We start from the raw sequence: 16,648 nt of genomic DNA, 5'->3' as shown, positions 1-16,648 counted from the left end.
CATCCCCAGAGCTTCTGACTCTCCTGAGGTTGACAAGTCTGTCTCCACAGCGAACATATTCACTTGGAGGTAAACAATAAATCGCAAGGTCATAACAAGGTAGATTGTGAGGTCAAGAGTCCATCTTATCACAGTAAGGGACCATTCAATAGTCTTATAATAATGCAGAGAAAGCTGTTCTTCAGCCTGTTAGTTTGTGTTTTCAGGTTTTTGTATCTTTGCTGCTTTACTGAGACAGCAAGAAGTGTGGACAAAGTCCATGGATGGGAGGCTGAATTCCGTGATTCAGAACTCCCTACAGTTTTTTGCAGTCACGTGCATTTCAGTTGCCATATCAAACTGTGATACATCGAGATAGGATGCTTTCTATGGTACTAGGATTGGAGGGAGGGATGGGGGAAGAAAAGAGTAGAAGTAGTGACAGAAGCTGGAAGATGATAGTTCAGGGCTCACTGGAGAGTACCTTGTATCTCCAGCTTGTGTTGTCTTCGCTGATTAGGCAACCTAATCTCTTCATGACAGGAATCAAGTTAATGAACCTATCCATACATCCCTTTAAATCTTTCCAAATCATGTACTTGTCCAACTGTCTTTTAAATATTATCATTATACCCGTCCCCACCACTTCATCTGGCAGCTCATTCCACACGTCGTACTCTTTTAAAAACTGACCCTCAAGATCTTATCAAATCTTTCCCCTCTATTAAATGGTTCCTTTGTATGATAAGGCATCCCCTTGATCTGACTATCTCTTCATTATCATCTTGTACTTTATTGTTTACCTGCACTGCACTTTTTCTGTAGCTGTTACAGTTTATTCTGCATTGGTATTGTCTTACTTCAATAGACTGTGTAATGATCTGATTCGTATGAACAGTGTGCAAGACAAGCTTTTCACTGTATCTCAGAACATAATAAATAGGCATCCATTAGTCTGATGAGACCATGGATTTGCGCCTTGGAAGGTTTCCAGGGCGCAGGCCTGGGCAAGGTTGTATGGAAGACCAGCAGTTGCCCATGCTGCAAGTCTCCCTTCTCCACGACACCGATGTTGTCCAAGGGAAGGGCATTAGGACCCACACCGGTGTTGTTGCAGAGCAATGTGTGGTTTAATGCCTTGCTCAAGGACACAACATGCTGCCTCAGCCAAGGCTCGAACTAACTAGACGAACACCTTAACCACTTGGCCACGCACCAACACAAACTCGGTACATAGAACAATAATAACACTATGCCCTCTAGATCTTGGTTCTCCAACCCTGGGAGTAAGACTGTGTGGATTCACCCTTTCTATGCCCCTCGTAATTCTGTACACCTCTGTAAAATCATCTTGCAGTCTCCTCTGAGGGAAGAGGTGAACTACTGGCTAAAGATGTTGAACTCAATGTTGATTCCGGAAGGCTGAAAGGTGTCCAGTCTGAGGGTGAGGTGCACTTCCACAAGCTTTAATTTATGGGCACACATCTTGGGGCCCTCTGTTGGTTGTTGCGTCCTAGCTATCTGCGTTGTATATGAAGGACAGAGACGGGGCATTAGGATACGGAGAGTGAGCTGTTGGCCAGGCAGCAGGCTCCCGCTCTCGGCACAGCTGACGAATCCAAAGGAACATCAGAGACTGGTACAGTTCGGTACCAGTGGCATCACAGGAGTTGCCCAGTCGCTGTTGAACTCCAGCTCTGGATTTTTCCCTCGGAGTTTACTCTTGAGGACTTCAATATGAGTGGGCATAACTATAAGGCAGCAGGGGTTTGAGATCAGAGCTTTCCTTCTCCTAGATGCACTGCCACCCACGGCTGATGAGCCCCGTCTGCCTGAAGCAACTGGTTTTAAGGCACCAGTAACCTGCCTTTGCCTCTTCTCCTGTCAGTAGAACTGGTTCTGCCGGGCTTAGTAGCTAAGGCACACGTGAAGGCCGGGAGCTGGACCGGTTGTCAGGAGGCTATTTGAGACACATGCCATTGGGAGTATTTAATCGGTAGTGGGAGATTATCCCCATTACCACTCCCAGCCATAACAATTTTAAGGAACCATACATGCACAGTGTATAAATTAGCTCTTCACTGCAGCAGCACAGTACAAGTATTGACATTAGTTAACATAAACATAAATTAACATTAATTATGCATAATTTATGCATGCACAAAATAAACAACATAAATATAGCCATTCTCATGCAAAATTGAGAGAGAGGGAAAAATAGTCTGAGATAATGTTGAGGCTGTTTGGTTGGTTTAAGGTGGGAGTGGGGAAGAAATGGTTGTTGAAATTTGAGGTGTGGGTGTATAGGTTCCTGTACCTCCTGGCTGATGGTCACACCGAGAAGAGGGTATGACCTAAATGGGGGGGGGGGGCGGCCAGATACCGTCACCTTCCTGAGACATCATCTCCTGCGGATGTTCTCGATGGTGACGAGTGCTGTACCCATGATGGAAATGGCTGAGTTCACAACTCTCAGTACCCTTTTCTGTTCCTTTGCATCGGAGCTTACAGTCTCCCTACCTCTTTCTTTTTCCATTCCCCATTCTGGCTCCTCTTCTCTTCGCCTCCATCACCCGTCCATCACCTTCCTCTGCTTCAATAGCTCAATAGTTCAATAGTTCCATTTGATATCAGAGCAATGTGTACAATATACATTCTGAAATTCTTCTTCTTCGCAGACATCCATGAAAACAAAGTGCCCCAAAGAATGAGTGACAGTGAAAATGTTAGAATCCCAAGCCCCCCCATTCCCCCCGCCCATGCACAAACAGCAGCCAAACAATGAATCTTCCCCACCCCACCCACTTCCACAAAAAAGCATCAGCACCCTCTGCCCGCCGAGCATGCAACAGCAAAGCCCCCAGTAAAGACCATGATCTGCAGTACAACACAAACTAATCATTCACCTGACAATTAGACATGCCACAGACTCTCTCTCTCTCCCTAATAAAGGGAGAAAGAGATGTCCCCTTTCACAGTGAGGGGGGAGACATAACAAAGCAACTCACAGATTTATGGTGTTAAAAGTTGCTTTTTTCCCAGTTATCTGCCTGGAAAATCAGCAACAATCTTTCACCCACCAATGAGAGAGAGAGAGAGAGAGAGTGTGAGAGCACAATTCACTGAGAACACAGCCTCCATCAGCTGATCCGCTGTTACCGATGTTCCGTTCTCTTCCACGATGCTTTATTTGGCAGTACCAGCTTAGAATCAGCCCATCCACAGGGCCACAAAAGCTTGGAACCCCAAAGCCACGCTTATCTTCTAGGCCTTGGGATATCGAAAAGCAACCTTCTATGAGCCCCCGTGTATGGTCCCACCGCTGCAAAGAAACAAAGCTTGAGTGTAACTCCAAGTCAGGGTCTTCAACAGAACCCCATCCACCCTGAAAGGAAAAAGGAGGGACATCAAAGGCAGAAATTAAGTTGTTTTTGTGGATGAAAATGAAGGAGCCGCAATTTAGCGCTGTCATGACTCTGCATCCACCTATGTCCACGCCTCCTTCCCTTTCTCCCATGGTCCACTCTCCTCTCCTATCAGATTCCTTCTTCTTCAGCCCTTTATCTCTTCCACCTATCTCCTCCCAGCTTCTAACTTCGTCCCTCCTCACCCACCCACCCATCTTCCCCCTCACTAGCTTCACCTATCACCTGCCAGCTGTATTCCTCCACCTTTTCACTCAGGTCTCGGCCTGAAACATTGATTGTTTCACATTGATTCCTCTCCACAGATGCTTCCTGACTCTCTGAGTTCCTCCAACATTTTGTGTGTGTTAACTAAGAGGGAATAGTTAGAATGGGAATTTGGGGGGGAAATGGGTCACTGAAAGATCAGGGTTATAATTGTCCTTTGGCTAAAGAAGCACTGCCAGTTCACTGGAAAGTGAATTGACTTGAAATATTTCCTCTCTTCATGGACATTGCTAAAGCCATCCAACAATTTTTGTTTGTTTTAGTTGGTAATCGGTTTATTATTGTCACATTTACTGAGATATCCACCACTTGTGCTGGCAGCTTTTTCCACACTCTCACTACCCTCTGAGTGAAGAAGTTCCCCCTCAGGTTCCTCTTAAACATTTCACCTTTCACTACTGAAAAGCTGATTACACGTGTAAATGCATTGATGCTATACAAAGAAAAAACAACAGAATTCAAAAACAGTGTTACGGTTCAAAGAAAGCAGTGCAGGTAGACAATAAGATGCAAGGACCATAGTGAGGTAGATTGAGAGAAAGGTGCCAAATGACAATTATTTATTTATTGTACTTCTTGACATTCAATGCAGAGTAGTCCCTTCTGGCTCTTCAAGCTACACTGTCCAACAATGTAAACACAAAATACTCTGCAGATGCTGGGGTCAAAGCAACACTCACAACATGCTGGAGGAACTCAGCAGGTCGGGCAGCATCTGTGGAAACGATCTGTCAATGTTTCGGGCTGGAACCCTTTGTCAGGACTGAAGAGGGAGGGGGCAGAGGCCCTATAAAGAAGGTGGGGGGAGGGTGGGAAGGAGAAGGCTGGTAGGTTCCAGGTGAAAAACCAGTGAGGGGAAAGATAAAGGGGTGGGGGAGGGGAGGCAGGGAGGGGACAGGCAGGAAAGGTGAAGAAGGAATAGGGAAAAACACAACGGGTAGTAGAAGGAGGCAGAATCATGAGGGAGGTGATAGGCAGCTGGGGGAGGGAGCAGAGTGACACAGGGATAGGGGTAGGGAGGGGGAAGGAATTACCGGAAGTTGGAGAATTCTATGTTCATACCAAGGGGCTGGAGACTGCCTAGACGGTATATGAGGTGTTGCTCCTCCAACCTGAGTTTAGCCTCATCATGGCAGTAGAGGAGGCCATGTATGGACATATCCGAATGGGAATGGGAAGCAGAGTTGAAGTGGATGGCTACCGGGAGATCCTGTCTGTTGTGGTGGACGGAACAGAGGTGCTCGATGAAGCGGTCCCCCAATCTGCATCAGGTTTCACTGATGTAGAGGAGGCCGCACCGGGAGCACCGGAGGCCGTCCATTGACATATTCTACAAGCCAACTGACTCTCATAGCTACCTTGACTGAACCTCTTCCCACCCTGCCACATGCAAAAATACCATTCCCTATTCCCAGTTCCTCCGGCTCCGCTGCATCTGCTCCCAGGATGAGGCTTTCCGTTCCAGTACATCTTAAATGTCCTCTTTCTTTGAGGATCGTGGTTTCCCTTCTGCCATCAAAAATGATGCCCTCACCCGCATCTCCTCCATTTCCCGCACTTCAGCCCTCACCCCATCCTCCCGCCACCACAACAGGGACAGAGTTCTCCTTGTCCTCACCTACCACCCCATCAGCCTCTGGATCCAGCACATTATCCTCTGCAACTTCCGCCGCCTTCAACAGGACCCCACCACTAAGCACATCTTTCTCTCTCCACCCCTCTCTGCTTTCCGCAGGGATCTGTCCCTCCATGACTCCCTGATCCACACGTCCATCCCCATGGATCTTGCACCTGGCACTTACCCCTGTAAGCGTAAGTGCTACACCTGTCCCTACACCTCCTCTCTTGCCACCATTCAGAGCCCCAAACAGTCCTTCCAGGTGAGACAACACTTCACTTGTGAGTCTGTTGGGGTCATCTATTGCATCCGGTGCTCCCAGTGCGGCCTCCTCTACGTCGGTGAAACCCGACGCAGATTGGGGGACCGCTTCATCGAGCACCTCTGCTCCATCTGCCACAACAGACAGGATCTCCCGGTAGCCACCCACTTCAACTCTGCTTCCCACTCCCATTCAGATATGTCCATATATGGCCTCCTCTACTGCCATGATGAGGCTAAATTCAGGTTAGAGGAGCAACACCTCATATACCGTCTAGGTAGTCTCCAGTCCCTTGGTATGAACATAGAACTCTCCAACTTCCGGTAATTCCCTTCCCCTCTCTTCTCCTATCCCTATGTCACTCTGCCCCCTGCCCCAGCTGCCTATCACCTCTCTCATGGTTCCGCCTCCTTCTACTATCCATTATGTTTTCCCCTATTCTTTCTTCACCTTTCCTGCCTATCCCCGCCCTGCTTCCCCTCTCCCACCCCTTTTCCTTTCCCCTTATTGGTTTTTCACCTGGAACCTACCAGCCTTCTCTTTCCCATCCTCCCCCCACATTCGTTATAGGACCTCTGTCCCCTCCCTCTTCAGTCCTGCCGAAGGGTTCCGGCCCGAAACGTTGACTTGTCGTTTCCATGGATGCTGCCCGACTTGCTGGGTTCCTCCAGTGTGTTGTGAGTGTTGCACTGTCCAACAATGCTCTGATTCAATCTGAGCCGAATTATGAGACAATTCACAATGACCAATTAACCTACTAACCGGTATGTCTTTGGACTGTAGGAGGAAACACACGTGGTCAAGGGGAGAACATAGGAACTCTTTGCAGACAAGTGTGAGATGTTGGGCTTTAAGATGGCCAGCCAGGGTAGGACTTACACAGAGGATGGTAGGGCACTGTGGAGTGTGTCAGGACAAGGGGATGCAGATTCATAATTCCTTTCAAATGGAATCTCACATAGCTAGGGTCATAAATCAGAGTATAGAGTACAGGAGTTAGGATATTATGTTTAAGTTGTATACGATGTTGGTAAGGCCTAATTTGGAGTATTGTGCGCAGTTCTGGTCATCTACTTACAGGAAAAATATCGACATGATTGAAAGAGTGCAGAGAAATTTTACAAGGATTTCGCCAGGGCTCAAGGACCTGAGTTATAGGGCAAATGTTGAATGGCTTCGCACTTTATTCCTTGGAGTGCAGGTGAATGAGGGGAGAGGGAGGCTATGCCTCTAAAGTGCAACATCCATCATTAAGAGCCTCACAGCCCAGGACATGCATGAGTGTGAAAAAGTCTGGGGCACCTGAGCTGAGACTTTTGCACAGGACTGTACCTCACCACGTCTCTTACACCTTTTTTGACCACCTGCACTGCACTTTCTCCATAACTGTAACACGATCTGCTGCATTGCGTGATTGTGTTCCCCTTGTAGTACCTCAGTGTACTGATATTTTGCATTGATCTGTATGGATGACATGCAAAACAAGTTTCCCATTGTATCTCAGAATGACAATAATGAATGAATTACTATTTGCTAATTACTAAATACTTTGCTATTTGATCGCAAACGTCAGATTAGTTTGCTTGGTCTAGGCCCATCATCAGATGAATGCTGTAATAATTGGCAAATATGAGAAATAATTCTCATGATGAACATGGAACTGTTGGCCATGAGACAGTTTTGAAGAAGGTTTACCACAGAGGACAGCCTCCTTGGGCAGGGAAATGTACTATGGACATGTGGTCGATGTTTAGAGATCTCTTGCGGGATGTTAGGGATAAATTTGTCCTGGTGAGGAAAAAAAGAATGGTAGGGTGAAGGAACCATGGGTGAGGTGGAAAATCTAGTCAGGAGGAAGAAGGCAGCATACATGAGGTTTAGGAAGCAAGGATCAGATGGGTCTTTTGTGGAATATAGGGTAGCAAGAAAGGAGCTTAAGAAGGGGCTGAGAAGAGCAAGAAGGGGGCATGAGAAGGCCTTGGCGAGTAGTGTAAAGGAAAACCCCAAGGCATTCTTCAATTATGTGAAGAAAAAAAGGATGACAGGAGTGAAGGTAGGACCGATTAGAGATAAAGATGGAATGATGTGCCTGGAGGCTGTGGCAGTGAGCGAGGTCCTCAATGAATACTTCTCTTCGGTATTCACCAATGAGAGGGAACTTGATGATGGTGAGGACAATATGAGTGAGGTTGATGTTCTGGAGCATGTTGATATTAAGGGAGAGGAGGTGTTGGAGTTGTTAAAATACATTAGGACAGATAAGTCCCGGGGGCCTGACGGAATATTCCCCAGGCTGCTCCACGAGGTGAGAGAAGAGATTGCTGAGCCTCTGGCTAGGATCTTTATGTCATCATTGTCCACGGGAATGGTACCGGAGGATTGGAGGGAGGCGAATGTTGTCCCCTTGTTCAAAAAAGGTAGTAGGGATAGTCTGGGTAATTATAGACCAGTGAGCCTTACGTCTGTGGTGGGAAAGCTGTCGGAAAAGATTCTTAGAGATAGGATCTATAGGCATTTAGAGAATCATGGTCTGATCAGGGACAGTCAGCATGGCTTTGTGAAGGGCAGATTGTGTCTAACAAGCCTGATAGAGATCTTTGAGGAGGTGACCAGGCATATAGATGAGGGTAGTGCAGTGGATGTGAGCTATATGGATTTTAGTAAGGCATTTGACAAGGTTCCACACGGTAGGCTTATTCAGAAAGTCAGAAGGCATGGGATCCAGGGAAGTTTGGCCAGGTAGATTCAGAATTGGCTTGCCTGCAGAAGTCAGAGGGTCGTGGTGGAGGGAGTACATTCAGATTGGAGGATTGTGACTAGTGGTGTCCCACAAGGATCTGTTCTGGGACCTCTACTTTTCGTGATTTTTATTAACGACCTAGATGTGGGGGTAGAAGGGTGGGTTGGCAAGTTTGCAGATGACACAAAGGTTGGTGGTGTTGAAGATAGTGTAGAGGATTGTCAAAGGTTGCAGAGAGACATTGATAGGATGCAGGAGTGGGCTGAGCAGTGGCAGATGGAGTTCAACCCAGAGAAGTGTGAGGTGGTACACTTTGGAAGGACAAACTCCAAGGCAGAGTACAAAGTAAATGGCAGGGTACTTGGTAGTGTGGAGGAGCAGAGGGATCTCGGAGTACATGTCCACAGATCCCTGAAAGTTGCCTCTCAGGTGGATAGGGTAGTTAAGAAAGCTTATGGGATGTTAGATTTCATAAATCGAGGGATAGAGTTTTAGAGTCGCGATGTAATGATGCAGCTCTATAAAACTCTGGTTAGGCCACACTTGGAGTACTGTGTCCAGTTCTGGTCACCTCACTATAGGAAGGATGTGAAAGCATTGGAAAGGGTACAGAGGAGATTTACCAGGATGCTGCCTGGTTTAGAGAGTATGCATTATGATCAGAGATTAAGGGAGCTAGGGCTTTACTCTTTGGAGAGAAGGAGGATGAGAGGAGACATGATAGAGGTGTACAAGACAATAAGAGGAATAGATAGAGTGGATAGCCAGTGCCTCTTCCCCGGGCACCACTGCTCAATACAAGAGGACATGGCTTTAAGGTAAGGGGTGGGAAGTTCAAGGGGGATATTAGAGGAGGGTGGTTGGTGCGTGGAATGCACTGCCTGAGTCAGTGGTGGAGGCAGATACACTAGTGAAGTTTAAGAGACTACTAGACAGGTATATGGAGGAATTTAAGGTGGGGGCTTATATGGGAGGCAGGGCTTGAGGGTCGGCACAACATTGTGGGCCGAAGGGCCTGCACTGTGCTGTACTATTCTATGTTCTATGTTCTATGTTCTATAACTCAGGTCTTGCTTTAATACTCATAGAATCATATAGCATGACAGCACAGAAAAAGCCCCTTCAGCCCATCTAGTCCATGTGGAACTGTTATTCTGCTTAGTCTCATTGACCCACACCTGGGCTGTGGCCCTCCATACACCTCCCAACCATGTACTTACCTGAACTTCTCTTAAATGTTGATATCAAGCCCCCATCTACCACTCCGCTGGCAGCTCATTCCACACACAGACCACCCTCAGAGCGAAGAAGTTCCCCTTCGTGTTCCTCTTAAATAGGTAATTTTTCAACTTTAATCTCTGACCTTCAGTTCTAGATTTGCCCGACCTCAGTGGAAAAAGCCTGCTTGCATTTACCCTATCTATCCCCCTCATAATTTTGTGTACCTCTATCAAATCTCCCCTCGTTCTCCTGTGCTCTAGGAAATAAAGTCCTAACCTATTTAGCCTTTTCCCTACATCTCAGGTTCTCAGGTCCTGACAACATCCTTGTAAATTTTCTTTCCATTCTTTAAATCTTGTGAATATCTTTTCTCTGGGTAGATGATCGGAACTGCACACAATACTCCAAGTTAGACCTCACTAATATCCTATTACTTTAACATAACATCGCAACTCCTGTCCTCAAATCTTTGATTTATGAAGGCCAATGCTTTCTTCAAAAGTCCTGTCAGGTCTAATTCAAGCCATAGAGGCTGCAAGGATCAAACAGCTGTGTGGAAAAGTGTGGAGAAGATTTGGGCAGCGGGGCCAAGTAAACTGAAACATCAAGGACACACAAATGTCACATCAAGTGGTCCCAGCTGTCAGAAGAGCAGCCAGTGGTGGCTTCCAGTTCAAGACATCAGGATCCCACTGGGAGCGACTTGGCTTTGCCTTGTCCCCTGCATCCAAAATTAGAATATCCAGCCAGCATTCATTAGAGGACACAAAGGAAAAGGGTAAACCAGATTGCACAGCACAGTCATTGTGAAGACAATGACTTACATTTGTACTCTGCTGCTCGTGGTCTCGGAGCCTCGCTGAGAAGTTTACAGTGAAGGAACTCTCTGAAGAAGCAAAGCAGTATTCTGTTCTTCTGATAAATAAGTGCAAGGTAAACAGTGACCTGCATACCAAGAAACAATGAGGAGTTGTTAATGTGGCCATGGCAATCACAAAAACCAGCTTCTCCTCCATCTACACATTCCACGGCCTCAGGATACCTGCCAACATACAACCTTGGGGCCCTATCAAAGAAAAGGTGTGCTGGCGTTGGAGTGGGTCCAGAGGAGGCTCACGAGAATGATCTCAAAAATGAAAGGGTTAATCCATGAAGAGTGTTTGACGTCTCCAGGCCTGTACTCACTGGAGTTTAGAAGAAAGAGGGGACATTTATTGAAACCTATCAAATATTGAAAAGTTGCTGGTGAACGCAGCATCTCTAGGAAGAGGTACAGTCGACGTTTCAGGCCGAGACCCTTCGTCAGGACCAGTACCTCGTCAGTACCGCTTCCTAGAGATGCTGCCTGGCCTGCTGCGTTCACCAGCAACTTTGATGTGTGTTGCTTGACTTTCCAGCACCTGCAGAATTCCTGTTGTTTGTGTTTTTAAAATATTGAAAAGCCTAGTTAGGGAGGACGTGGAGAGGTTGTTTCCTATAGTGAGGGAGTCTAGGTCCAGAGGGTGCAGCCTCAGAATAGACTGACATCCCTCTAGGACAGAGATGAGAAATATCTTTAGCCAGACGATGGTGAAACTGTGGAATTCATTGCCACGGACGGATGTGGAGGTAAAGTCAATGGGTATGTTAAAAAAAGAGGTCGAAAGGTTCTTGATTACCGTAGTAAGGACATCAAAGGTTACGGAGAGAAGGCAAGGAAATGGGGTTGAGAGGCATAATAAATCAGCCATGATGGAATGGCAGAGCAGACTCAATGGGCTGAATGGCCTTGTGGTCTTTAATACAGAAGCCGAGGCCTGCTGGCTGGAGCCCCGAGTCTGCGAGTCTCTGTGATTCCACTGGGGAAGTCAATGCCTAATGTTTGCAAGTTCGAGTCTGCTAGGGGCTGGAGGCCGAAGGGGAGGGCCTGAACTGGGTTTATGGGTCTGACTGTTAATTTAACGATACAGTGCAGCCCTTCGAGTTGCGTCGCCCAGCCTCTCATGAATTTACCCCAGTCTAATCTCAGGACAATTGACATTGACCAATGAACCTGCTAACCAGCATTTCTTTTGCGTTGTTCTGCCTAGCATTGTGGGCATGCAATGTTGGCACTGGAATGTGCGGCAATGCTTGTGGGCTGTCCCCAGCACATCCTTGGGTGTGTTGTATATGTGATACATAAACTTGAATCTTAAATCCTGAATTTTGAAAAACATTTTGTCCTCAACTGATCAGGGTCAACCATGGATGTTGCATCCTAGTGGTCTAGATATGCAAGCCTGGGCAGTATAAGATGGAGAGCGAGCTGTTGCCCTCGTAGCAAGCTCCCACTCTCCACACATCTGATGAACCCAAAGGAACAGCAGAGCCCTATACAGTTTGGCACCAGCAGCATCTCAGGAGTTGGCAGTCAGCTTTGAACTTAATATAGGACTGCCTCAGGGACTCCAGTTCCAGATTTTTCCCTCAGCGTTTTCTCCCGAAGCCTTCCCCATGAGTGAGTATAGCCGCAAGGCAGTGGAGGTCTAAGATCAGAGTTTTCCTTCTCCTAAATGAGCTGCCAACTGCGGCTGACAAGCCCCATCTGCTCGAAGCGACTGGTTTTAAGGCGCCAGTAAATCTTGCCCCTTCTTCTGTCAGCAGAAACGGCTCAGTAGCCAAGCCACACATGAATGCCAGGAGCTGGACTTGGTTGTCAGAGGCTATTTGAGGCACACATCATTGGTAACGTTTAATAGGTAGTGGGAGATTGTCCCCGTTACCACCCATGGCTATAACAACCTTAAGGAACCTAGGCATTAAGACTCTTAGTAAGTATGGATAAATAGAATCTTACTAACTTAATCTGAAAGATTTTGAAAGGAGCTAGCGTGAGCGCAAGCTCAGTGTGTACTTTGGGTTTAACCACATCACACTGAAGTCATTCAATGTATTGTACAGACAGCTTGGAGAAACAGAGAACAGATGGGATGGTAACATTAAGGGCCTCATCTTTCTGGTGTAAGAAGTTACTGAAGGATTTAAGTGATATTTAGTTTAGGTTAGAGATACAGCATGGAACAGACCCTTTTGGCCCAACGAGCTGTGCCATCCATCAGCTCCTGTATTTCACCCGAGCCTAATTACAATGACTATGTAACCTACTAACTGGTACATCTTTGGACTGTGGGAGGAAACTGGAGCACCTGGAGGAAACCATTGTGGTCATGGGGAGAATGTTCCAACTTCTTACAGACAGCGCCGAAATTGAACTCTGAACTCTGAACTCCAACCCTCCCGATATGTGAGAGATATTTGAGTCTTAGGAGTAACCCATCGTGATGGAATAGCTTTGTGCCAGCTGTTGATGGAATAACTGTGTGCCCTCAGTTGGTTGTGGGTTCAAATCCAGCTCCTGACTTTAAACACTGGGTCATAAAGTCAAAGTCTTAGAACGCTAGATTATGGAAGCAGGCCATTCAATACAACATGTCCATTCTGACTGTTGCCCGATGTTGTCCCTCTGCCCGCATTTGGCCCTCTAAACCTCTCCTAGGAAGGAGATGAGGAGGAGCTGCTTTTCCCAGAGAATCTGTGGAATTTTCTGTCCAAAGAAAGAGTAGAAGCTACCTCATTAACTGCCTCTAAGTCACAGTTAGATCTTTGCATACAAGAGGTTATGTTGCAACTTTATAAAACTCAGGTTAGGCCACATCTGGAGTACTGCATGCAGTTCTGGTTGCCCCACTATGGGAAGGATGTCGGGGCTTTGTAGAGGGTGCGGAAGAGGTTTACCAGGATGCTGCCTGGATTAGAGGACGTAGTTATCATGAGATGCTGGACAAACTTGGGTTGCTTTCTTTAGAACACTGGAGACTGAGGGGGAGATCAGATAGAGGTTTATAAGATTGTGTGAGGCATAGATGGAGTTAGGTTGGGAGTATCTTTTTTTTCCCAGGGTAGAAATGTCTAATACCAGAGGGCATGCATTAAAAGCGAGAGGGAGTAGATTCAAAGGGGATGTGAGGGGTAAGTTTTTCACTCAGATGATTGATGAACTCATGGATGATCCACTCATGGATATTTGATATGGTGGTAGACGCAAATATATTCGAGGCTTTCAAAAGATGTTTAGATAGGCACATGAATGCGAGGAAGATGGAGGGAGATGGTCTTTGTGTCGGTAGGAAGGATTCGTGTTTGGGTGTTTTTAATTTACTTTTTAGTTGGTTCAGCACAACATTGTGGGCCGAATGGCCTGTTTCTGTGCTGTACTAAAGGAATGAAGGGTTATCTGAAAAAGGCAGGTAGGTGGTGCAAGAGCCATGATGACCAACTGGGAGATCGTGAGTTTCTCTTTTAATGTATGGGATATCCATTGAAGAGTCTTAAAACAGCTGGATAAGGGTTCTCCTTGAATCTGGTGGTGTGTGTTCTTAAGTTTTTCCATCTTCTGCCTGAGGGGAGGGGGGAGAAGAGAGAATTTCTGGGGTGAGAGGGGACCTAAAATATGTTGGCTGCTTTCCAGTCATAGAGGGTGGCTGGTTTTTGTGATGGACTGGACTGTGTCCACAACTCTCTACAATGTCTTAGGGTCTTGGGCCGACCAGTTGCCATACCAAGCCATGGTACACCTGGAAAGGATGTATTCTTTGTAAAAATTGGTGGACATCATTGGGGATATAGTGAATATCCTTAGCCTTAGACCATAATACCTTATGCAGAATCAGGGCATTTGGCCCATTGAGTCTGCTCCACCATTTCATCATAGCTGATCCATTTTCCCTCATAGCCCAATCTCCTGCCTTCTCCCTGTATCCCTTCATGCTCTGACCAATCAAGAATCTATCAACTTCTGCCTTAAATATGCATTAAGACTTGGGCTATGCAGCAGCCTGACCACTGATTCAACCTGCAAATTAACCTTTAGGGAATTCTGCACAAGGGCTCCCAAGTCTTCTTGTGCCTCAGGTTTTTAAATTTTCTCTTCAATTAGAAAATAGTCTACCCTTTTATTTCTTCTACCAAAGTGCCTTCTGAGACAGTAGTGGTGCTAGTATGTTTTCTTGGCCGTAGTGTCTACTTTGTTGATTCAGGGTAGGTTGTTGGTCATATATACACTTGAGAACAAACATCTCTACCCCAGCACCATTGATACAAAGACCTGCCTGTAAACCCTCTTGCTTCCTGCAATGTTGATGTAATTCAACAGCACTTCATTGCTATGACACCCTGAGCTGAACAGCTATTTACTCTTTTATTCCCCTAGTATAAGACCTGGATAGAGTGGATGTGCAGAAAATGTAGGAAACATTTTCCTACAGTGGGTTAGCCTAGGACCAGAGGGCACAGCCTCAGAATGGAGGAACATCCACTTTGAATAGAGATGAGGAAGAATTTCTTTCACCAAAGGGTGGTCATTCAGTATATTTTAAATGGAGTTTGATAGGTTCTTGATTAGTCAAGGGTCAATGGTTACAGGGAGAAGGCAGGACCATGGGGTTGAGAGGGATAAGGACGTGGTGAGGAAGGCAAATGCAATGTTAGCATTCATTTTGAGAGGACTAAAATACAAAAACAATGATGTAATGCTCAGGCTTTATAAGGCATTGCTGAGACTTTACTTGGACTATTGTGAGCAGTTTTGGATCCCTTATCTAAAAAAAAGATGTGCTGGCATTGGAGAAGGTTCAAAGGAGGTTCACAAGAATGATCCCAGGAATGAAAGGGAATGTTTGATGGCTCTGCGAATGTAATCATTGGAGTTTAGAAGAATGAGGGTGATCGTATTAAAATATTAGAAGTTCTGGTTAAAGTGGAATTGGATAGGATGCTTCCTGTAAAAGGGGAGTCTAGAACCAGAGGACACAAATTCAGAATTGAAGGACATTCACTTAGAACAGAGATGAGGAAAAATGTCTTTAGTCAGAGGGTGATGAGTCTGTCGAATTCGTTGACACAGACGGCTGTGGAGACCAAGTCATTGGGTATATTTAAGGTAGAGGTGGATAGGATCTTGATTAATCAGGGCATCAAAGGCTACGGAGAGAAGGCAGGAGAATGGGATTGAAGGGATAATAAATGAGCCTTAATGGCGAAGCAGACTCGATGAGCTGAATGGCTTCATTCTGCTTCTATGTCCTATGGTCCAAGAAGCAAATTTCAAAGTAAATTTTTATCAACGTACGTAAATGGCATCGTATACAATTGTGAGATACGTTTTCTTCTGGGCATTCACAGTAAATACAAGAAACATGATATTATCAGTGAAAGACCGCAACTAACAGGACAAATAAACAATGACTGTAAAAGACAACAAACAATGCAATTTTAAAAAGAAAGAAAAAAGAAATCATAATAATAACAATAATAATAAATAAATAAACAATAAATATCAAGGGCATGAGATGAAGAGTCCTTGAAAGTGAGTCTAGTTCAGTGTGAACAGTTCAATGATGGGGTGAGTGAAGTTACCCCCTCAGCTTCAGGAGCCTGATGGTTGAGGGGTAATAACTGTTCCTGAACCTGGAGGTGTGGGACCTTCTTCCCTGTGGCAGCAGCGAGATGAGAGCGTGTCCTGGATGGTGAGAGTCCTTGATAATGGATGCTGCTTTTCTGCAACAACACTCCACATAGATGTGCTCAACCATTGTAAAGAAGAGAAGATCACAGGAGTCCAGTACAAATGAGCAGTTTGGCAAATTGCTGATTAATTTCATGTAGTTTCTATCATGTAGTTTTAAATTTAATCCAGCAAACAGCTGATATTGAATAAGAACAAACTCGGGGATATACTTGTTGCTCATAATAGTGAATGATATATAGTCTTTGATGTTCTGCTTACTCTAGCGATCCCCAGGGAGACTTGGGGAAAGTGGAGCAAATACCACATGACAAACTCCAGTAGTACTTAATTCATTACTTTCTCAAAATTAATGTTTAGTGAAGACTAATAAAATCAACACGACAAAGGCTAGCCCACTAATTAAATCAAATCAGCAGAGATTTTTCCTTTCTGAAATGAACACTTTGAGATGATAGTACGTTTCTGTGACAGTCTGTTCAAAATAATTAATAGACTTACCTTGTTATGAATTATTAACATTTACTACTACATTTTTAGCAACCTTTTCAAAGATTGCCTTTGTTTCTAGGAAGAACTATGATCCTGAGAT

The sequence above is a fragment of the Mobula birostris genome, chromosome 12, assembly GCF_030028105.1.
Source record: "Mobula birostris isolate sMobBir1 chromosome 12, sMobBir1.hap1, whole genome shotgun sequence".
Classification (NCBI taxonomy): domain Eukaryota; kingdom Metazoa; phylum Chordata; class Chondrichthyes; order Myliobatiformes; family Myliobatidae; genus Mobula; species Mobula birostris.
Note: the sequence above shows the minus strand (reverse complement) of the source record.